Below are 26398 nucleotides of genomic sequence, written 5' to 3' on the forward strand. Positions count from 1 at the left end.
AGTGAGAAACTCGACCTCGAAGAGACATGGGACATTTCAATTTCCTGTACTCAACTAGAGCATAAAGTTAAACCCTTGTCTCTTAAACTTTTTATACGGTGTGTTGTACTGTATAAGAATAGATGAAAAAAAAGTTGAATTTTAAAACTTCTAAATGCTTTTGTGTGTATTGTTTTCATACAAAATTCATTATCACCATTGTTAGACTCTGTCAAGAAGTTTTGTTTCTTTGTATTCTTTCAAAGGTTCGGGAATTTGGTACTAGATTTCTAAGAGCTTCACAAATTTTGAAATTCTCAAACTACTTAAGGAAAATAGAAAATTGTTCCTTGTTATAAAAAGTGATTTCACTGTGCCTACTCCATGCAACAAATCACTCTTTTTGGTAGGCGTCAAGGCATTCCACCGAGAGAGAGAATAGAAGCTGAAGTAAAAATAATAATTGAAACAAAAGTAAAAAAGATACTCACAATCGAGAATATCGTGCACTATCCCTGATGGGCTGAGCCAACTATTAAGTAAGTTAACCATCTGGACCGTGACTAAAAATGACCTATTTGTGGATTTGATTGTGAAGCTCTTCTTCTCGGGGGATTTTAGACAAAATATTACTATTATTATTATTAGCACTGATGACACTGACGGGGTGAGTGGCATCAGAAAGAGTTGGATAAAGAATATGTTTCCTGGTTGTTGGTTTTCTCTGACTATCGTCCCTTGTGTTTAAACTGCTTAGACGTTTTTCTATCTCGATAGGTTCTCGAATTATTCTGGAGCGATGTGAGGACATGGATTCTACTGAAACTGATTGTGTATCCTATGGAGGCGACGTTGGGATTATCGGAATTTGTAACAGCCATTTACCCCTTTACCCTGATGGAAATACGTCGATTTGTTTGGCCTATGAACGAAGAAAGTAATCCAATCAAGTGAATCAAGTGATTTTATATATTCCATTGTGTTGATTGGAAAATTTATATTTGCTGTTGTTGGAGTTTGAAACCTTAGGATTTGAAGATTCCACAAATTCGGACTGTCACACCTTTAATATTAGGAAATGATATTAATTTACTAAATTATTAGGGAAGGAAGGAGTTGGAGCTGAAAATACGTGATTTGGGATTTGTTATAACCATTTTGAATCAATGTTAACGTTAAAGCATTTGGCAACATCCTATTAGGTATATTCAGAGACAGGAATGTAGCAATAGTTATAAACAGGTGTGTCTACATCGAAAATTTTTGCTAGACCAATTATAGCATCAATAAACATTCCAATTGATCCTCTTACTAATTGGTTAACTATAATTTTGACAAAATATTATAATTATAACAATTATTATAAAGACTCCTTTAAAATTAATTGAAATTTCAATGATTTAGTATTACCACAGAATTATGTTCTTTTAGGCTTAGATGTAATATCACTTCTTAGAAATGATCAATTAAATTGATATATTAGGGGTGTCCAACTTGCAAGGCACCAAGGGCCAAAACTAAAACCTTTGATGTGGTTGCGGGCCATATAATAATTTTCTTAAAGTAATAACAAAATAATGTAAGGTATAAAAATAATTAAAACAAAAAAAGAGTATTATATCTTTTATTGCTCATCGAGTACGTTTTTGTAAATGAATGGAAAATTTATACATATTTTTTTGAGAGCTAAGAGAAACATTGCAATAATAGTAAAAAGTTATATCTAATATGAAGACTGTGGTCGATCGGCTTCATCGACCAATAAGGAAATGTCCACCTTCAGTTCAGTTGTAGACAGTCTCATGAGATGACGTAAGGAAGAATCGGTGAGGTTGCTTCTGTTGTGGTTTTTAATGTACTTCATGGAGGAAAAGCCACTTTCACATGTATATGTGCTTCCGAACATTGATGTAATCTTCAGTCCAAAATCTCGCAGATATTTAGACAGTAATTTGAATTCAGGTCCCCTTTCTTGTATGGTGATTAGGAACATGTCAGCTTGAAGGTCACATAACGCAATTTGTAAGTCGGGTGGTTGATCTTCAATAATTGCTCCAAAAGTATTATTATAAGGCAGTAAACTGCTTTTGAGACTTTCGATTTATTCAAATATTGTATTAAATTCATCAATAACTTGTTGAATTTGTGAACTGCAGCATGAAACATCAATATTTTCCTCACTATTGAATTCTTCTGCTAGTTGCAGACAGCTAGGGAAGTATGTCAGGTTGTTCTTTTCCAAAGCATGTTCAAACACGCTCAGCTTATTCCGAAATCCGTTTATTTTTCCGATTAAATCTGAAACCGTCGGGTTTCTTCCTTGAAGACACAAGTATAAACTGTTAAGATGATTAGTCAGATCTGTTAAAAAAGCTGTCTTAAGAATTCTGGATCCTTAAGCTTTCTTTCCAGTTCAGTTGTGTCCGATAAAACGTATTCATTGAGGAATGCAGGGATTTCCTTCCTTATGGCAAAAAACCGTTCCATGCACTTTCCTGCACTCAGCCACCTTACATGGTTGTACATTAGCAAGTCTCCATACTCAACCTCTGTTTCCACTAAAAACTGCCTAAGTTGCTTGTGTAGAAGGGATCCATCTCCACCTCTAATCTTATTTATAATCTTACTCACGGTTTTAAAAACTTGATTTTACTTGACTGATTTTCCACGTCTGTTGCTATGGCTGAACATTTATCGAAATCTCCAATTCTATCAACTGCTTCCTTCACAGCCTCATAGATGTCTTTTCCTTTAGTCGTTCCATAAAGAGGGCAGATATCAAATAACTCCTCTTTACTGGTAAAATCGTCAAAAGTAGTACGCACAAATATTAGGAGCTGATTAACATCTGATTGTGCTTTCATCCAGACAAAGTGAGAAATATGAACTTTTTTAACTAGGCTAAGCATAGACTTTTCTACTTGCTCACCCATAGCAACTATCCTTCTTTGTATGGTTTGATGTGAAAGAGGCACTGATTGAAATTTCTCCGCAATTTAGAATCTTCAAAAGCTTTGGCCATTTCAACGGCACACTTTTTAATTAAATTGCCATCATTAAAAGGTTTTTTTGCCTTTACTAGCTCAAGCGACACGGCATTTTCATGTTGTAAGGTATGTAAGGATAAAGAAAATATAATCCTCTCCGTAAAACATTTCGTGGTCCACAACGAATGGCATGCGGCCCGCGGGCTGCCAGTTGGACAACGCTGAGTTATTTGCATATGCAACTTTTCACCAATGGGATGATTAAAGGAAAAATTGCAAATTCAATGAGGAAACTTTATTAAAAATTTTAACATTCATTTTTAATAATACATATTTTTCTTATAATAAAAAAAATTACCAACAAATCTTTAGAACACCAATGGGCTCACCAATATCCCCTATTTGTTTTGTTTGTTTTAGTATGTTGATGAAATAATTTTATCCCTTCCATACAATGAAATGGAAAATTTGCTATTTTACTTCAATAGCGTCGATAAAATTCGTCGATAATTTTGAAACAAAGGAGACCTAATATTAAGAACATTTAGAAACATAAACATTTCAAAAGGTCTAAGAAATAAGAAATTAAAGAAATATATATATATATATATATATATATATATATATATATATATATATATATATATATATATATATATATATATATATATATATATATATATATATATATTTATATATATATATATATATATATATATATATATATATATATATAAGAGCGTTTTCTTATTGGGAACGTGGGTAAGAAGCACCAAAGTGGACTAACTTTAATATATTTTTTCCGAGCTTTCGAATACTTATGTATTCATCGTCTGGGACTGAAATTATGGTCAAGTATAATATAAGAAATATGTATATATGAATTACAATAATAAAATTTTACTTATAATAATTAAGATTTGTGGTGGGTTTCAGTTGTATAAATTCTTATCAAAATTTCAAATCGTAAGATTCAAAATTCAATATTTGTGACGTCGATAGAACTATTGATTAATTGAAAAATTGATTCTGGTTACTATAGGAATTTTTATTTATTTTTAATTGGTTATATATATTCGAAATGAATAACCGTCGTCTGAGAATCCTTTGCTACGCAGATGACGCTATACTTATAGCTGAAAATGAAGACGATCTACAACGCCTCCTTCATAAATTTAACCTGACGGCACAGAGACTTAACATGCAAATCTCATGCGAGAAAACACAAAGCATGGTAATATCCAAAGACCCAATAAGATGCAAGTTGGTAGTAAATGAGCGCATTATAGAGCAAGTAATGAACTTCAACTACTTGGGCGTAGAAACAACGAGCAGCAGAAACATAACGGACGAGGTAGATAAGCAGATCAAGAAAGCAACTAGAATATCGGAATTTTTACGGGACATTATATGGAGAAATAAATATATGAGCATAGAAAGTAAGACGCGAATCTACAAGACCTGTATCAGACCCATACTAACCTATGCCGCAGAAACAAGGGCAGACACAACACAAACAAAGAGAAAAATGAGAACAGCAGAGATGAAGATATTACGAACAATAAAGGGTACCACACTCCACGATAGAATACCCAACACAGATACCTTAAGAGAACTGGGAGTACAAGATGTCGTTAGATGGGTAAGAGCAAGACGCCACCAATGGAGAGACCATGTAGAACGAAAGGATTGCCAAATGGGCCAAAACACAGAAACCAGACACAAGACGCCCAACCAGTAGACCCCCAAAACGCTGGTACGATAGCTGTATATCGGCGTCACAAGAGGGCAGATGACAGACCTGACAGGACCTCGTCCTACTACAAGAAGAAGAAGAAGAAGATAAAGAATAATTTGAATCTTTAAAATTGAATTTATGTTTTTTTGATATTTCGTGTTTCCTCAATGCAGTTTTATTTTTTTTATAGTATTTGTTGAAAGAGGCTATGAATTTGTATTTTGCTTAAAACAAAAATCAGAAGTTATCGATAATTTTAAAAAATTTATTGAAATAACCAAAAATCAGACAGGATGTCATATAAAAAGACTTCGAACAGACAATGGCCTAGAATTTGTCAACAAAAATCTAAAATGCTTGTTAGTAGATCATATACGAGACAACTTGTCCTTACACTACAGAACAAAATGGACGTGCGGAAAGAGACATGAGAATTCTGCTTGAAACAATAAGAACAACAGTTTTGTTCTTAATAGAGTTGGATGCAATTCCAACAGAAAAGATACCCCACATAAACTTTGGTTGAAAAGAGACTTTGATATCAACTTTTTCAGAGAATTTGGTTCAAAATGTTCTGTACACATTCCCAAACATAAAAGAACAAAACTTGATGCCAAAAGTTTCTTGAGACGTGTTAAAAAAACAGATTCCATCCTATCAATAAGATTATTTTGCAGCGGCTGAGGTGGTTGAGTGTGGACCGTAGTTTGTAGATGGCGCCACGCAACAATAACCTCCTCATGCGCGGAATGTAAATATTAAGTACTGAACATAATATGGCCACGGTTTGTTGTACACATAAAATACTCATGTAACTTTTACCAGTTTTTCCAATTATATATAAAATAATACCTCGTGTTTTAATATAATAACCTCAGTATTGATGACCTTTTAGTCTATTTTATAAATACTTTCCCCCTACTCTATGTAGACAGCATCACAATCAGTACAAGGCACTTTATATATAATATTACTTCTTTTGTTTTTTGGTGTTTTACATTTTAGTTTAGTAAAATATTTGGATAATGTATTATGTCCTTTATGACTTACACTAATATCATATTTATTGAAATAATTCAATAGGTATTGGGAAACTCCTTGAACAGAAAACTGTCCTAAGCTATTTTATTAGTATCTTTGCAAAAATTGAAAACTTGACAAATCGCATAGTAAATATTTATATTCCCAAATATCAATATACCTTTATGTTAATAGCTTTCTATTCTCCACTCTTTATTATTATGGGGCTTGTTTCCATTTTCCTTGAAATATTTAGTAAACTTTGTAAAAGATAACTGTAGGACTTATGTATTTCTCATAAAACTTTTTTATTTTTATTTATTTCTATTTCCTTAAAGATATCTGTTGAAATATATCCTAAGCTGCTATCAATTCCGAGAGTCCCCGTGTACGGAAAATGCGGCAATAAGAAAAAGTCGACCAAACTTTTCGGTGGTTTTATTTTTCTTTGGGGGCAGACGGCTTAGAGGTAAACGAGCTGTGTCTCTCATATCGTGGCCGTTTTACAAATCAGTCTAGCATTCAGTAACTTGCCTTAACGAACTTTTCCAGGCACCAATCAAAAGTCAATAGCCAATTTATACATGGTGGACTCCAGTTAATTGGGTTAGCAATTCAAGTTATAAAGTTCTTCTCTCGCTGTAATTCAGACAGCAGATCAGTAGTAATTTGAAAGTTCTATTCACACAACTTAAAATTGGAAACGTTGTAAACTCTAATAAAATTGACATTTACAAACCAGGATCCAGAATTAGTGGACTTAATGTAGGAACAAACAAATAAAGACTATTTTTTAGGAATTATATATATATATATATATATATATATATATATACGTTTATTAATCTCCTAATTAATAATATTTTTTAAGAAGGAATTTGTCCAAGACTTTTAATATCACTACCTAAAAACGGAGATCTTAGGATCTCCTAGAATTACAGGCCTATTTCTGTTATCACAAATCTGGTCAAATATTCGAGAAATGACAAGAATCATAAAATAAATTACACCAGAAAATTTAAAGTATTAAACATTTATCGATGTGGTTTGAGAGATGAAACATATATACGCTCTCAAATATGTAACTAGTTGTCTTTCCGTCAGAGTTTGACGTCAAAAAACTAAACCAGAGTAACGCAATAAATTAAAAGAAAAAAGATGAAATTGTGAAAATCTAAAAATTGGAGTATCGAGCCATCATCAAGTACCTGTATTTAAAAGGGGTAAGAGGTAAGCAGATTTACGAAGATATGCTTAATTCAAAGATTGAATCCAAAAAACTGGTTATTAGAGTTATTGTTACAAAGCAATTGTCAAGAAAACGGTAGGTTAAAATGGGTATTCTATTTGGGTTTATAAGGAAATATTGTAAATTGGGAATGTTGCCATTAGTCCCCAATATTTCAGACATTGTTCGGGGTGCTAGTTTCGATAATAGTGTTAATGTATTCAATAATGGACAGGCTGCAAATATGTGTTTGACAGTTAACCTACAGTTACAGTTTACAAATTTGAGCTCTGGTTAAGTATCGAGTAGATACCTCTAGATCAGTCGCGTCTGACCAAAGCGGAGAAGGCCTTCGTCTTTACAACTTCTAGGTAGCACTAACCACACTTTCACCTCGTGAAGCATATTGATATGTTTTTCATTTGTTTTTCCACTCATGGTGTACTTTAGGTTTCGTTGTTGTTTTGATCTCAGCGTTTGTTAGAATACTAATCTTTCTTAGCGACCAGATCTACCTCTTCGTTGTGATTAGATTGTATAATTTGATTTTAATTGTCAAATTATTCGAATTGTCCAGTTCGGCTCAATTTCGGTGTCAGCCATGAATTATTGTGTAGGGATTACTTAGGTAAGATTATACAGTTACGTTTTGCATTTAACAGGTACCGTTTAACCTTCTATTAGTGCTTCTGCTTCTGTAATTCCAACCCTATTTCAGATTCGGCTTAACCGAAAAGCCTGGGAAAAGCATAACCGTAAACAACTATAACTTGAAAGCGATGAAATTATTTGCTGGTGACGAAAACACTTAAGAAGTGAGAAAGTAAGAGAAAAATGTGACAAGACAAAACTATAACCAGTGCTCGCCAAGTTTTCATGGAAGGCCTGTCAACGGGTATTAAGGTACCTTCAGATAAAGGGAAATGACTAATAATCGTCCATATTGGAAGCGAAGAGGGATTTTTAAAAGAAAGTTTGCTAACCTTTCAGTCGTGCCATACGGGACATTACCAAGGGGACATGGATTCGGATGTTTTTGAAGATTATTTTGTTGAAATGATAAAATATCTTCTGGCTGATTCAGCAGTAGTTATGGATAACGCAAGTTATCATTCTCGACACATAGAGAAGACTCCAACTTCATCTTGGAGAAAACAAGAAATTATTGACTGGTTAACCACCAAAAGTATTGAATTTGAAGATAATTTGATAAAAAAAGAACTATTAGCTATAGCAGATTTATACAAACGTCGCTTTATGAAATATCACCGCCATATCATTGCGAACTAAATCCTATAGTTATATGGGCGGAAGTGAAAGGATTAATCCATTAAGGGGTGAACTGGCGAAAAGCAGTCCAGCATGTCATTAAAGAAAAGGAGAAAATGTGGGATCTTGACTACTTGATCGCTCGGATCGTCGACCCGTTAATTATAACGTCAAGAGGAGATGGCAGTTCCTCAGATGACGAAAAATATTATGATTTTTTATAATTTAATTTCTGTATAATGTATTTTTTGTATAATTTTCAATAAAAAATAAGTGTACCTATTACTATGTACATGATGCCTAATTTTTATTCTGTTAAAATAAAATTCTTTTCTTTTTACGAGTACCCTACCGGCACTCCTTTGGCACAGTGTTTGTGAAAGGATAACAATAGGCTAATCCCATAAATTAACACCAACCCGGGTGGTACTACCTGCACTTGATAAAAAAAAAATATCATTTTTCAGTCTATTCATTTACATTTTTGAAAGCGAATTCATTTAAATAATTATATAGGATCATACTTATTATAATAGGCTGTTCCTATAAAATTCATAAAATTTAGTTGATTCCCATACAATACCAGATATTTTCACCCATTTAAAAAGATAGGATTTGAATTTGAGAGATAGAAACGTATTATATATATCTTTGAACTAGGCTTGAGAAACGATAAGAAATACCGACATTCCGAACAGTTTGGCATGTTGAAGCGCAAAAACTATTGCTGATAAGAAACTGGTTTTAATGACGCCTTCTAGACAGAATTTATACGGATTGATGAAAACTCATTTAAGATCAAATGGATAAAACTACATATATATATAATGAATGGTTCAATGCTTAATATCACTCATATTATCTCTTTGAAGTAACCAATTTCAATCGATGAAGGAGATAAAACCAAACTGAGGTCGATTTGTCAAACCATTTGAAAAATATACGTAATATACCAGAAAGAACCAATTCAAAAAATTAACGTGAATAATATACTCAGTGACATTTTACACCGATATGTCAAAAATGGAATGATAACATTTGCAAGTAATTGTAATTATGTACTTAGGATATCGATGCTTTTAGCGTCCTCGTAGTAGAATACATTCTTGTACACAGGCATCGAGAAAAAGAGGTGATCGATGTCTTTTTACCATTTTACCTCCCAGTGCTGCTGTTATCTGTGACAACAGTCTCGTGCCCAAACCATTCAACGGCAAACCCAATATTATGTCGTTCTTTACATCCCACCCTTATCCTCACCCTCACCAAACCATTTTTCTGCAATTTGACTCGCAGTAGCAAAACAGTTTTGCAAAGCAAGTTGACTCTCTTGACCCCAATGCTAGGAGTCAGATTTCCGTGCTCTCTACATTTTTCTATCACAGACCCTCATTGCACTACAGCAACAGCAATTTCATGAAAGGATAAATTAACATCTCATATAACATAATTCTACCCCTGTCACAATCACGAGCTTGAAAAGAATTTTGAATTCTTCAATCTTAGAATTGTGTTATATTCAAAAAATATCAGTATATTAAAAGCATTTTTGGTGTATATGAAGTTATTTAGAGGACGTATTTGGGAAATACTGTTCAAAGATTTTTAAAATGGAGTTAGCAGAACTTTATATGGGAAAGGGAAGATTTTCTCAAAACAAAACTTGTGGTGTTAGGGACGAAGAATGTAATTAATTAGAAAATCGTTGGATGAGTTGGTGAAATAGTGTTAATTATTTTGAAAACTAAATAGGATTGAAGGTGATACGTACTTAGCGTTATTAAAACTTGACACATTCAAAGGATTACTTCGATATACAAAATGAGAATTTTAGAAAATCATGGAATCAATCACTTATGAAAAGAAAATTTGAGAAGTAATGACTTTTCCGAATATTATAAATGTATTAATGTACGTTAAACTTATTTCGGATTCCATGCCCTGGATATCATAACGATGCTGAGTTTGAGAAATTTTCTTGTAACTTTGGTATAACATTACATTAATTTTCATTAGCAACTAGGTATCTGACATTACGCCGTTTACGCGGTACAAGCGAAGGTTTCGGCTTTCAGCAGAGTTCTTATAATTAATCCTTATTATTGTAATTTTGACCGCGATAAAAGAAAAATGCTTTACTCCAAACGATCCTCTATTAATTTATCTTCTCGCACATATACAGGACGTTAAAGGAAGTTAGAAGATACTAATAACGAATAGAATATTAAGGTAATTTACGCTAGTTTGAAACATTTAGTTCCAGCAATATGTATTATTGCTAAAGTGGAGAAAAGTGTGAAAATGTTAAATGTGATGAAATTGATTTTTCTAGAATTTGTTGCAAGCATTCTATTTTTTATTATTGTTTCTAATTGAAGTATCTGATCACTTAATTATGATCAAATTCCATCTTTTTTCATCCTCATAGCTTTTACTTTGTTGCTGTGAGTCGATAACTCTAAAAATTTGAATTATTTTCTAGATGAAAATACTAAATAATAAACTTTCAAATTTCAAATATAGCCTACGTTTTACAAGGGCGCATTCCTGTAAAATAACTGCCGATATGTTACAGAATATTAAATAGAAGATAGATAACAGATTTTGATATCACTGTGTAAAATATAGTTCAATTATTTAGTATTCTTATAGACCAGATCATAGTGGCGTATTAGTTTGCAAAATTGTTTTAAGTCGTATTGTTTTTAATGTCCGGGAGGTGTTTTTGATGTTATTATTTAAACAACGAAAAATTGAATAAGCCAGAAAAAATTGATTTGCAATGAATTAATTTTTTTATACCCTTTACAATATTTCGAATGAAAAAAGTCTCTAAACTTATTATTTTATCTCCAACCCATTAATTGTTATGAATTTTTTAAAATTCAAAATCGCCAAAAATCCTAATTTTCCTGAATTAAATAATATACCTAAAAACTTGAAATGTTATCATCTTTAATTTTTTATCAGATATTTTAACTATCTTAAACAAATTAATCCAAATAGATTTGAAGAATTTTGTTCTTTATATGTTTTATTTATGTTATAACAATATGCTCCCTACGCGCAGACACTTTCGATAGAAGTATTTCTATCTCACTCCCATCTCAAGATGAGTGAGAGAAAGGCCGACGACGCGCTTAAAAAATTGTTTGCTATTTTTCAGCAGTAATACGTTAAAAAATATTCTTACTGCTTCTAATATTAATGTATTAAATTTTCCAACATATTGTTATGTGTAATGAGATTTTTTGTTATTATTAAAATATTTTATATAACTTTTTTTGGTGATCCAAGTTAACAGAAACATTTATTTTCAACATTTATTTCTATTTATGAAAAAATAATTGTCAGATACCGTCTAAGAAGTCAACTTTTCTGAACCCCATTATCCAGTAAGATGAAAAAGGACAAATACACTTGTCGTGATCCCTGAAAAATTTCTACCTATTTCAATGAACATTGTTGGTTTACTGGGATCATAAAATGTTATTATTCCCAAAATACCTATCTACTTTCATTATTTTACAGAAAAAATTCTTTTTTCAAAGCAAAATGTTTCTGTTAACTTTAATCACCAAAAAATATTTTAATAGTAAATAAAAATCTCATTACACATAACAATAAGTTGAAAAATTTAATAGATTAATATTAGAAGCAGTAAGAATATTTTTTAACGTTACTGCTGAAAAATAGCAAACAATATTTTAAGCGCGTCGTCGGTCTTTCTCTCCCTCATGTTTTACATTAAGATGAGAGTGAGATTTTCGGCGATTTTAAATTTTAAAAAATTCATAACAACTAATGGATTGGAGATACGATAATAAGTGTAAAGACTTTTTTCATTCGAAATATTGTAAAGAATATAAAAAAATTAATTCATTGCAAAAAATGCATTTTTTCTGGCTTATTCAGTTTTTCGTTGTTTAAACAATAACATCAAAAGATATCAAATGTCATCTCACATTTTTGTAACCAGGAACACCTTCCAGATATTTAAAAAAAATTACGACTTAAAACAATTTTGCAAACGAATGCGCCACTATGCCCTGCAGTATTGTTTTCCATCGTATTGATGCCTTCTAAATATTTTTATCTATACTGAGATGACTGTTTACAGAGGACATCATAATTCTTTAATTTTTATTTTTTCAAATACCCTTTTTTACATAATTTGAGGGAGTAGATAGATTTAAGCCTTGGAATCAGTCAAAAGACGTGATTCGTTCCGTGGAGTAGACAGAGACCATAGAATGGGATCACTTCTAAAATTAATAAGCAAATAACCACTTTTACCTCCGAAATTTTCTTAAACAAAGTCAAATACAACAGAAATGGTTCATATACGTAGAAACGACAAAGCTGTCGTATGATGAAAAAAACCTAAGCAATTTATAATTCCATTTCATAAATTTCAATCTCGTAGAAGGGTCAGTTTAATTGAAATTTGCTACTAAATATTGTGATATGGCAATAAAAAAAAATTAGTGTGGTTGATCTATTAATCGATATAATTAATATAATATATTATCACTGTCAAATTATTTTGATAAAGACCGAAATTATGTCGAAATCTGAAGATCATTATCTGGTAAGAGACAATGACAGTTAGAATAGATCTAAAATCGACACGATTTATCAACAAAAATATATATGAACTCAACTGAGTTCACGGATATATCACCTGCGAAAATTCAAGCCCCTAAACACCCATTTCTCCAATTGCAGCGGATCAAATTATTGGTTATCAATGCTCAGCCACATAGAGAACCTCCAAGAATAACTTGAAAACTCTATAATTTTGATTTATGAAAATAATTTTGAACTGAGCCAAAAAGACCCATATGTTTCAAAAGTATTGGAAATTTTGGCGACGATTTGGTATCCTATTGGATTTTCTCACATCGATCAGTTTCGTGCAAATTATTTCATATTCTAAATCGAAATTAAAAAAAAATCAATTCTTGGTCCCCCGAGCAAGGATTTACAAAACAATAACTATACGAATCATACAAATCGCAAATCATTTGTTTGTAAATTGTGTGTCTGCTAAATAACTGTCATCATAATTTTTCATAAATACATACAAATATTTGTAAATTCTAAAATGTATGTGACTATTCGAATGAAATGCATTTTTTATCAAATATATTATTATGTTATAATAACATTAACAAAGATCAATTTCAGTACTTTTGGAGCTGATCATAGGTCACTCAACACGGTTTGGTTATTTTTGTTTGATATATGAAATCGTCAATCTAATAATATTTAATAATAAGTATAACTGATGAAATATCAACAATAATTCAGTTACTAGATGTAACTGAATTATTGAATTGAATACACATTTCTATTTTTCCATCTACAAATTAAATGCTATATATGGCTAAATGAGCATAACACAAATTGCACCATAGAAGAGATATAGTAGCTGTCAACGAGTTTCCACTTGACAACAATATAATTTACGAAATTCATTAAATTAATGCACGCCTGTTTACTGCTCTCCTCGCCACTACGGAAGCGATATTTTGTCAAACAAGTCAGTGGATAAAAATACAATTGCGAACAATCAATTACACTATAAAATTTAGTAGTCCTATCACTTACAATGGTGTCGATATGGGGTCACAATGATACTTGAAAAGATTAATTTATAAGAATTATTTTGTAACTGTTTTATTATAAATTAAGAAGATTAAAACTCAAACTTCACTTCATGCATTTACTAATTTATTGGGAACAAGTGGATGTCCACTTGTTTCATCACGTTTGAGCTCACGTTTCATCTCAATGCAAAATGGATTGCAATTTGTGATTGAGCTAGGGTGGATCTAAATCTACGAAGAACTTCTTGATGGTCGTGTAGCACTCCGATTCTACTGATTTCTAATTTTCTATAGATACAATTGCAACATAAATTTTCTTAGTAAAAACACCCTGTTACTTTCTTCTCATTGCTTCAAAAACGTTTTATTGTACTTCAACATATTGAAAGTGTGTAATGCAAAAACATATTTCAGTTTGTAGCTATCTACAAGTGAAATTCGACTTTTTATTGATATATTTCAAAGTTTCATCAGTTCTTCCGAAAACAAAGGATGTAAAAAAGAAAATTGAAGACAAATTGATGATTGCGTTTTATGATTCATGTAAAACATAATGACAAAGAGGTGAAGATATCAAAAAAACTAGGTGTAATAATATCCTTTTAACGGGATCAGTAAGAAAGCTGCAATGTGTGAGGCCTCTCTAAAAATATCCATATAGTACAATTACGACTATTTGCATTTCGCGTCATACTTTGGGGGACGAAGAATGGTATTATTCGCATCATATACTTTACCAGTTTTTGCAAATTTTTCGTGGCATAAATATCTAACCTTACCTAAACCTTCAATCATTTTGTTAAGAAATATTGACCAACATTGACAACATTATCCATTCTCTTAACAGCATCTTTGTAAGTAATTTTCAAATTTTGTTAATGAAAATATTAGTCATTGTATTTGTTCAAGTGAAAAAGTTTTCAATAAAAATAAAATTCTTAATATCAAAATTTCAATTTGAATAAGGTTTAATATAATAAATGCTCTGTTAAAGATTGTATTCAATTTCAAGCAGATTTATTAGTATTTCCGTTAATATAGTATAGTATAGTGACCGAAATTCTTAGTCCCCTAAAACAAAAAGTATAATATGTTATAGAAACTACCTCCAATTCAAATAGATTTATAGTGATGAAATCCTGAAGAAAATTAAAGTTCATGTTCCTTTTTTTTCGTATCATTAGTTCCTTCCTTCCCTCGACTTTCACCGATAAGGTTTAGAAGTTTTTCTCGGGAATGTTATCTCTTTTTGCAATAAATTCGGAGAAACTCAAATATTTTGTATCGGTCCATGATTGAACCAGAATTTATCGAACCGTTTAGAAATCTAATTTTGGAATTAGAACGTAATGAAAGTAATCTGACAAATATATTTTCTGCACTTGTCCTAGGTATACTTTAGATAAGATATTGAATACGAAATTCAACTCATAGTCGAATCATAAATGCATGAACTTTGAGTGATATTGTCTTAGTATATCTCTATCTTATTTTATCGTATTTGTTAACGGTGGTGATTACATAGTGGGTCAAGCAAATTTAATTGAAAGTAAAAAACCATCACCAGTTTATCATAATTTTTGCATAGACGCTCAGTAACTTTTTGAATCTGCATTCACTTTAGAAACACAAGATACTTTTAATAAATTATATGAATGATGGATCAAATTTGTTCTATGAATTATCCACAATCAGAAACTGATAAGATGAATTACATTTTAAAGGTTCTTTTGTTATCTTGAGAAAGGCCAATGTTTGGTCAAAATATCTTGAGTTGTTAATCAGCTTACATTAATGCTCCCTTGAAATACAAAAAAGGTAATTGAAGGAATTTATAACCGTCAAGGTATTTACAAGAAAGCTTGGAAATGTTTTTTAACAAAATATTTTAATTACCTCTACCACAATCATATTTCGAAGGGAAAATTAAGTAATTTATCAAATCCTTTGATGTAAAATGAAAATATTTAATACGCGATCAATATTATTTATTTTAGTACCAAAAAATAAGAAATTGGGAAAGCAGTTAACACCAAGCAATTCATTCTTATTATTAAGAATATTTTTCGACTTTACGTTTTTCCTTTTTTTATCCTAGTCTTCAAACTAGTCATTTGTAGTATTAGGTTATGTTCTAGTTCAAGCCATACATAAAAAAATGTCATAAAGTAAAGCAAATTCCAAATTGATTTCACATATTTTTCTAAACAGCATCATCTCATAGGCTCTTGAAGATTTATGCCTCAGAACATAACACAATATTATTGACATTAAAATCCATTACTGTTTAAACTTAATTGTTCACGTGAGATTCAATAAAACCTAAAACCAGTGAGGGAGAGGGAGAGAGAAATGCTTTATTGTCAAAAAATTGTTACAATTTATAGACAAAAGCTTCTAAAAACTAAAAACTAAATAAAGATACAAATAAAATAAAATTTCCATATACAGAAGAAAACCGCAATGAGTAACAAAATTATAGGTAATAGTGATAGGAAATAATTAGTATATAAGTCGTATATAAGTCCATAGCAAAAATTAAACCAGCATGTTGCATGCCCGGAATTAAATATTATTATTAGAATAGTCGTTAACAGAGTAGAAGGCACTTTCCAGTAAATATGCACTCAAATTTATAGGAATGCGGGAAAAGATGATACCGACTTGATTTCAATTGGCAAATTGATTGTGCATTTGTTTGCATTGTAAAATATTGAGCACTTAATTAACTGTGAACGTGGAGTAGGTAGGTAAAGGTAGTGCTCCCCGTTCTTAAGTGGATAGTCGTGCAACGAAATTTCTGAAATTGGAGAAGCGTGCTTACAAATTAAGCAAACGTATTCAAAGATGAATAAGGAAGGAAGAATCAGAATTTTTAGTCTTTTAAAGAAGTCCCTGCAGTGAACCCTGCTGTTTAGTCCGAGTAAATATCTAACAGCTCTCTTTTGTAATTCGAAGATTCGCTCTGGGGTTAGGGGGGTGGAAAAGCTCAGTTCTTTGGAAAGTGATCTCAGCGCAAAACAGGAGGAACTTAGACAAGGTGGCAATATGTAACTCCCAATTCAAGGACTTGTCCACAACAAGCCCTAAGAATTTTACAGATGTAAGATTAGAATCGCACCATGATTTAAGGGTGATTAGGTCACTAGATATGGTCCTATGAAGTACCGTTAGATCAGGACTGCTCAAAGAGAAATTAGTGTCGTCTGCAAATAGACATATTTTACCACTGATGTCTAGATAGGCGATATCGTTTATAAACAGAAGAAACAAAATAGGGCCTAGTACTGAGCCTTGGGACACTTCGCATTTTATTGGCCTGCAAGAAGACATCGCTGTATCAACCCTTATAAGCTGACTTCTGTTGATAAAGTATGACTTAAACCATGCGAGAGGTGTTCCCCTGAAACCGTAGTACTGCAATTTGTTTATTAAAATATTATGATTAACAGAATCGAAAGCCTTATAAAAATGACAGAAAGTTGTTGCAGTAAAGTGATGGTTATCCAGGCTAAAGTGGACATTATTTATGGGAGAGAATATAGCATTATTTGTGCATTTGTTATTTAAAAACCCAAATCGATGAGTAGTAAGTATTTTATATTTAAACAGAAATGATAAAAGCCTCAATCTTTCTATGATGTTAGATAACGTGGTAAGCCGTGCAATTCGATGCTTTAGTTTTCCCTCCTCTTTTATGCAGTGGTGCCATTTTGAAATGAAACGTTAAATAAGTGGTAAGGTGATTCAATGTGCAATCGGGAAGACTTAAAAACATTTTTATTGTAAATCCATCAGTTTTAATGTAGAATTAGTTACCTCATTAGAAATTGATATGCATACATTTGAAAGAATGAATTGTTTTGTTGGGGAAACTAATCTTCTTATAATTAATTACATATCTTCAACTTTAATGGTCGAGTAATTGGTAATCAGTTGTTCAACTAGCTCAACTTAACTTAAATAAATGCAGATTCTATTATTGGAAATTCTTGGTGCGAAGCATATATTTCTTGAGCCTATAATATCACCAACTGCTTTAACATATTCAAATAATTTCAAATTATCAGCGGAATAGAAAATTATGACATGTTCATATGATGTGGAAGCTTGTGAAACATTTGTGTGGTTATCATTCATTGCAACTTGGTATCTAATGTGATATTTGTTATTGTTTCTACTCTTGTAGCAGCTTCTTGTGTGACGTTAATGATAGAGCTCGTGTGTCCTATTTGTCAAGAGTCCAAAATATACCATAGTGTCAAATTGGTTGTTTATTGGAAGTCTGAACCAGCCAGTATAGGAGAATTGGTTTGCTTATTTACTCTTTAGTATCACACAGAAGTTATTTATTATATCTGTTATAACAAATTGGATCAAAGTAACTCGGATCCTAATGAAATTAGCAGGATAAATTCGCTACAGATACGGTCATTTCGTGGAATTTAAAACAGAAATATTCACAAAATCGACATAATTTCTAATTTTGTTCATCGTAATAAATAAAATTTTTACCCCAACATTTTTGTGCATTTCTGTGAATCAATATCTCAACTTTTTTATAGTGAATGCGATAGTATTTGAGAGAGAGAGAGAGACGTTCATTGGGTTTTTTTGGATGAGTTGAGGAAAGTTTTCATGTTGAGGATTGGATTTATTGGGTTTGGCCTTGATATAGGCATTACTCCCTTGTAGGGTTGGAGTTGTGGTGAATGGTAGTGTGATTTGCACTGTTTTAGGCTGAAAAAGATTATTAAAACGGAGTGAAGATGAAAAGAAGGGAACACCCAATACAAAAAAAACGGTTCTTCTCATGCGAGGATATGTAATTTTGTTACTATTTTTTTCTTGTTTTGTTCTGTTATGTTTTTGGTTCTTTTTTTGTTTTTTTAATTCTTTTGGATTTTTTTTGTTTGATTATGGCTTGGAGGTTATTTAAACGGAATGGTCATTATGTCAATATAAACGGTGTTACTGGGGCTGAATCGGCACTCATATTGTCAGTAGGAGGGAGAAAGGTCTGTTCGCAAGATAATAGTTTTTTGATAAGATAGTTTGATAAGATGCAGTAGACGTTTGCTCTATATTCAATTATGGGACGGATGTAGGTTTTATACGTATGGAATAGGGTAAGTGGGTATCGTTCAGATTGGCAGACCAACAGAGAATGTGCGTAAATCTCACTCCCCGATAGACGGCATCTCTGCGGATTCAAGCCTCTCTCCATAAAGTCTTAAGGGGAAATTTGGAGGTTGACGTCGTTCGCTCTGAGATTTGAGATGCTTGAAGACAATGGCTTTAGTTTTATGGGAATTAAGAGTCACCCTTTAATTCCTGCACCAATCCGAAAATTGATTCAGAAGATTTTGGCAGCCGGATATTACGAAGCTTCCTAACAAGTCTGGCGTAACAAACCTGATCGAAAGCCTCTTATATATCCATGTAGATTGATCGTCGTTGTGATCGTTGTGTTTAGAGTGTTCGGGCCCGAATATATATATATATATATATATATATATATATATATATATATATATATATATATATATATATATATATCTTTAATTTCTTAGACTTTTTGATATATTAATGCATCTAAATGTTCTTGATTTTAGGTCTCTTTTGTTATTGTGAAATCAGAAAATTATAATAATAAAATGATGAGACAATTTACAAAAAAATTAAACAAGACCCTACGAATTCTTATCAAAAACAAAATAATGATCTAATTCGATCTGAGGAACTTTATATTTCGCCCTCAAAATTAAAAATTCCCCTTCTAACCAATCCAGAGCGCAGCTACAGATGTATGAACCTTATTAAAGATACGGAGCTCTTCAACTACAAGGATCCCAAGCCCAAGTAAGAAAAAATTCGTAAAATGTTACCCCATAGAGGAAAGTTTTCCATACATATGCAAATAAAGCTTATAAAGATATTATCTTAATAGATTAGGGATTGGGCTGAGGGAGAATCTTAAATTGATATTAAGCGTAAACCCCGTTAATTTACAACAAAGGAAAAAAAATAGGAACAATATAAGTTATTTCTTCATACCTCAAAGCAGGTATATCCTATAGAGTAATGGGGGTAGATGTAGTTAAATCTCTCCTCAAATTTATAACTCTTCACAGAGTATCACGTATGACAGTATCCAATATTGGTACAGAATTTGAAAACGGTTTTGTAAAAGAATTATTAGATATACATGAAATATTAATACATTATGCCCGATAACTAATAATATGATTAAACGTTTTCATTCTACGCTTATAGAACATATAAGAACTTAAAATAAAAACTATTACTTAATTAACTCAAAATTAAAAATTAATAGTTAAGTAGGTAGGTAGTAAAAATTAAATTCAGTTCTAGATAACTTTTGAATTTGATAAATTTATACAAATACAAAATACCAGCTAAATCTATCATTACAATTAATTATACAATTATGAACTGATTTAGAAAATGCAACTAGCTTTGCTCGAATAAATCTTCACAATTGTATAATAAAAGTGATTGATATCAATTCTATTATTAACATGTTGCTAAATCATTATAATCAAAATCAAATATTATGAAAGGAAATTTATCGAAATTATGATATTATTGCAATTAATGCTTATAAATCTTTCTAATTATATAGTTGTTTTTCTTTTGCATATTTCAATCCTTCATCATGACAAATTTATCCATTATCAATATTAATGTCCCGAGTGCATGTCAAATTATCGATAATTTAATTTTCTCGAGTGCGCGAATGCGCACGAGAGGAAATTATAAGACAATTTGACATGCACGAGAGGGCATTTTGGCAGACTATTTCCTGAGAAAAATTTAATTTAAAATAAACAATAATTGTTCCTTTTCTTAAAATATAAAATTAAAACCAAATAATGTTTATTAATCCTAGACGAAAATTTGGCACTAGTGCAAATTATCGATAATTTGCACTAGTGCAGTATTATCGCTGAAATTTGATCGTTGCTAGGTAAACACAAAATATTACAGCTTTTTGGTTGGCTTAAATTTTTCGATGGAAATAGTCATCTTTATTCGATTCCTACCAAGACTTTAAGCACAATTATACCCTATTCACCCTATATGACAATTGGTACAGAACTTTTCCAGTATACGAATACGACATGCAAAATGTTAAACGCAATTTATTTATGTCAAGTAGCCGAGTTCCCCAACAAGTCTTCAGATTTTATATGCCAAATACTAAGAATTCAAGATGGAGAAACCCACTGTCTCTTCATCCCAGTATCCTCCAAAAGAACCTTTAAGTTATGATAGATTTGAAGAGCCCCTATATACATTTTAATTGCATTAGGCATCATGGCAACAATATACAAATTACAACATAAAATCAGAAAATTCAAGAAAGAAGATGAAGAAAATTAACCAAAGGATAGTCACCCATTTTATTCGTTCCTTACAAAACTTCTCCGAGGGATGGACAAGTTACAAACGCATTTCTTATTTACTACAATGTTGTTTTCAATAAGATTATTGTTATTGTAAAATACGCTGATTGTGCAAGCTAAGTAGTTTTTTATCTATAAACATGAAGATATAAGAATATTTTCACTTTTGAATAATATTTTTTTCCTTTTTAATAAAGTTTTAAAAAATCAAAAACCTAATTTGCATGTATACAGAGATTTTTATTAGGAATACTTTTTGTACAATGTCTCTCATTTGTATAAAACTTTTTACGAGACACTATATGAAAAAGCTTTTAAAGTCGCTGACACTCAACAGTTCCACATCTACAAAAATGTGAAAGAAAGATTTTGTTTGTAGAAATATTTTATAACTTATTTTTGTTACTGTTCATTTATTCTCTTGCGAATTAATATGCACGCCTTTTACGACTAAATATTTTGAGCTCTCGATTATTGGTCCGGTCAAATTACACCAAAAAATAAGAGAGAAGTTACATAAATTCCCATCAAGCTGAAAATCAGTAAAATTGTTTAATATACAACAACATCCTCGAACTTTAGCAACATCTTCGTCAATTCATTTGATGAACTTACGACAGCTGCCACTAATCAACAGAAATTTCTTACAAATACTCACAAGTCTCGGTTCATTTCAACTATGGAGTGTAGAGAAGGAGGAACATCTCTGGGTTAAAATATGTGAGCTGATTTTTTATGGGAAAATAGGTGGCGCTGATTATAGAGGGTATTCTTTTTTTACTATTTTTTTAATATTTTTAAACGTTGTTTAATTCTTTTCACCACCTACATAATATTCTGTTTTCGTTAGTTTATAGAATCTGAAGCTAGTTTCAGATATAGTAAGTGTTTAACTTCAGATCTCAATCCCATAGTACAATCAGCGCCACGTATTATCCCTACAGAATTCAGACCATATTTTAAACGTACTGTCCATAAGAGATGTACCTCCTTCTCTATACTCCATAATTTCAACGTTCTAAGAAAAGTTTACTGCTGAAAATATATGTAATTCAAGCTACGACATACAGTAAGAAAAGACGTGCTGTGGACGCCAACTGCCATCTATTGGTGGCGTCCACCTCGTCAAATTTTTCAGAAAGATTCATGAATACATTGTTTTAAAAATAATGTATAACTGTTAATATTTTCTTAATAAATTTGTAATAGAAAATGTCAAATTTTGTGAAACATAAGCACGTAGCATCGGTCAGGGAAGGAGGGGTTCCAAATAGACTATAATATGACCACGTGGTTTATGGACACTCCCATACGCTGTGATGCAAACATGGCAACTGTTATACAAATGATATAATGGAATACACTTAGTTATTTCTTACAATCGAAATTACCAAAAATAGGAAAGACTAACATCGAGTACTAAGGAAGACAAGAGGATGACTAGTACCCATCAGAAAAACCAAGCTCCACCTTATTTAGGTCATCCGTATCCACATCTTGATGAGAGCATATACAGAGTAGAGATACTCTTTCACAAGTTATCCAAATAAGTTCTACGCTCTGTTAAATATAAGCCTAAGGCAAGCAAGTTGTGAATTGCCCTTAGTACATCAGAACCCAACTGTTCTACTCAAAGTTGAACCAAAAAATAGAAGATATCATGGAAGAAAGCGTCAGAAGTTTTAGAGTGTTTGAGACCAACCCCAACATCCACATACCATCAATCCAAGAGTTGGAAGGCTCTCGAGTGGGGACTGCTTTAGCAAGTGGACCCACACTTTTACGTCGTATTAAATTAGCTAATAATGGCCCATTCTAGAGGCTGCGAAAAATATATACTCAATGCGAACGTCAGTACCGAAGAAAAAAGGAGTAAAAAACATGGCACTACCCTGAAGGAAAAAATGATAGCAGGATACTTTCACTATATCCATGGATGTACGAAGAAAACCGAGCATCAGAGAAGACAACCTCATCAGGAGACATGAGTGGGTAGATGGAAGTTATTCTTATGAATTTGGGAGTATAAGACTCAATGAGAAAAAGCTATGTAAAATCCGTGATATTTGAAACTATCAAATGACCTTTCAATTTCTTGAAAAAAAAACAATATCGTTAATGCAGTCACTAGGATTAAATAAACGGCGTAATAGTGACTAATTATTTACTTTATTATCAAATTTCAAGTTATTAATGTCGCACTACTGTGTCGATTTAGAAAATCATTTTTATTGTGATAAAGAAGATTGTTGATATTCCTAGAGCATATTCAGAGACCTGCCGCGCCCGCTGCGTTCCAAGTCCCCTTTCTATCAACATGGGTGAGAGCGTTCTTGATAGTAATAATGATGGTCAGATGACGTTGACGACCTATCTTGCATATCAAAGAGTAACTAGATAAGTTCACTGTGAAACCATCAAACGAGTCTGTGGAAGTGTTAATCCAGAGGGAATTATAGACACCTTCAGCAATATTAATGTGAACACAAAAACTAATTTATAAAAATATTTTTGCACAAGGAGTGAGGCATACCTTTTTGAATACACACAAAAAATTCACTTAATTACTGTACAAATATCAAACATAATTAGAATTGCTATATCCTACGAGGGCTACACTAAGTTTAATATAGAATATTTATATTATTATATTAAGAATATTATCTCAGGTTGCTGAGATATATTTTAATCTGCAATTCATTCGACTTGATAATATTCTTGCCAGCCTACCAACTCATTTAAAATAATTGAAAATAAAGCCATACTAATTTATGCAACATGTTCAAATATTTATACTCAATGACATTAGAAGTGTTACACACAAAAGGAATATATTATAAGCTGTAGCCTATCATCATAAATGATGAAACATTCAACAGCAAACCCAATATCATGTGGTTCTACAGCGTCATACGCATTTAAACTGAATACCATTTCGTCGCTGTAAACGATATTACGCCATTCTGCTTCCCAGTAATGTCATTCTTTGTACCAACTCAAAAGTTCATGAAAGTGATCCGCAGTGAAAGGAAGCACTAGTAGCAATCGGTATGATAAGAGATCAAAGGGTTGATTACGGCCATATAATATACGCATAGTAACAGTCTAACTTCTTCTCTAAACTATTATTCAGTAATTTGACGCGTAGTAGCAAGGAGGTCACCCAGAGCTAGTTGCCTGGCGCGAACTGGGATAATTTTGTTGCACTTCACAAATAAACGAAATCGTGCTAATAAGTAACAATATCTGTACTGTTCTGCTTTCATAAACAGGTTCCTTTAGAAACCAAATTATTTTTATTACCATGATCAAAGATAAAATTTTGATAGTTTTATCATAACCTGTTCTTAATATGATTAAACGTTCGATCTCAGATTGTTACTCACTATCATGAACATCGTGGTATAAAAATCCTTATAAATAACACATGTTAAATTTTGACCGTACTAAGACAATCGTAAACTGTATTTCCGCATCGCCAAATTAATTGTCCTGATTAGCAAGCAAGTCCCTATGTTGACGAGTCGCAAGAACAAGAGAATCGTTCTATTAGTTATGTGTTTCTCTTTTCAACTGTAAGACGAAATAGTGTAAATGTACTGTGTAGTCGACCACTGTCCCTTTCTGCCACGAAATGTAAATAAGAATCGTCGTGTCATACATCCTGAGGTGAAATCTACTCCACAAAAGATACTAGGCTCGAGCTCCAAACGAAATAGTTTCTACAGTTAATACTTTTTTTTTAGGTTTGATGCAGTTGCAATAGTTGAAATCTTATGATACTTCTGAAGTGGTGAATAATGAACATAAAACTAAAACAGTAATTATTGTTGTCATGGAATAAATTCTTTATAAATTCGTTGTGACAACCACATTATATAACGACCAAATAAGTTAACCTATTTTATATTCTCGATTCGTATAAAAGTTGTGAAAGAAAAGTCCTGCGGTAATTTAAGAAAGTTCACAACTGAACTCGAAATTACAAGTGCATGCACATAACTGTACAGTCAGACATCAAATAAAAACATAATTTTTAATATTTAGTCCGCATAGGACTTTTGCAGTTAAAGTAGGAACCCGTTTTGTAATTAAAATATTATGCTTGGTCGCTTCGTTATACATTTCAATCAGACGCTTTCTGTCACAGCGCGTTACCTCCTTCAGAATTTCGTAAATATACGAAAAGATCATTATAATTATTTAGTCTTTGTATAAGAAATATTCACTTTCTGCTCCAGAGTTTACTAGGGACTGAATTAAAATGTAATTGTCTATGCAAAATTATTTATTAATTATATTTTTATTAGTTAAAATACGATAGATTTACACAACAGTGATTAGCAGAATTGCAAACTTTCAATTTATATGATATAGACATTAAATTTCTCAATTTTATTTGTCCTCCTAATATTTACTTATTTATTTGTAAAGAAATTTTTATGGATTCGAAATAATATTAAACAAGAAAAATTTTGAACCAAGTAGTCAAGCAATATCGAGATAAGAGGTGGATTTGGCTCGTCTTGAAAGACCCCTACAGTCGATTGTTGTTTAGTTTTGGGTTCATACGCATATATCCATGATTCGTCGCCTGTTACTATCTTCTAGACTAGACGTCTATTGAAGCACCGTGATTGAATTTTTTCAGCATCCAAGTATGCCTCAATGTCACGATATGTCGCATGATGATCTTGCAATAGCAGTTTACGCATAGCATCGATATTTTCTGGCACAACAGCCGATTTTGGAAGACCTTCACGAAATTCATAATGCAGCGAGTGACGACCACGATTGAATTCGGAATAAAGATTATATACACGGATTCGGAAAACCAGCGAAACACGGTGGCTAGAGATGGTGCTTGTTCACCAAAATTCGAAGCGAGTTGATCGGCACACTGCTGTTGGTTTAATTCACGTCTGAAATTATAGAAAATCATCGCCATTTTATTGCATTTTTTCACCAAGATGAATGTTTCAAGTATCTGTAAACAAGTCAAATAGCACGTTCTGGGTATGCTCACCATTAAAAATGTCAAACTTTGACATATTCACATCAGTGTCGCCATATCCCAAAACTTACGTAGTAACCCTTGTTAATATCAAACATGGATCAAACAACGCATCAACATT

This window comes from Diorhabda sublineata, chromosome X (genome assembly GCF_026230105.1).
Source record: "Diorhabda sublineata isolate icDioSubl1.1 chromosome X, icDioSubl1.1, whole genome shotgun sequence".
NCBI lineage: Eukaryota > Metazoa > Arthropoda > Insecta > Coleoptera > Chrysomelidae > Diorhabda > Diorhabda sublineata.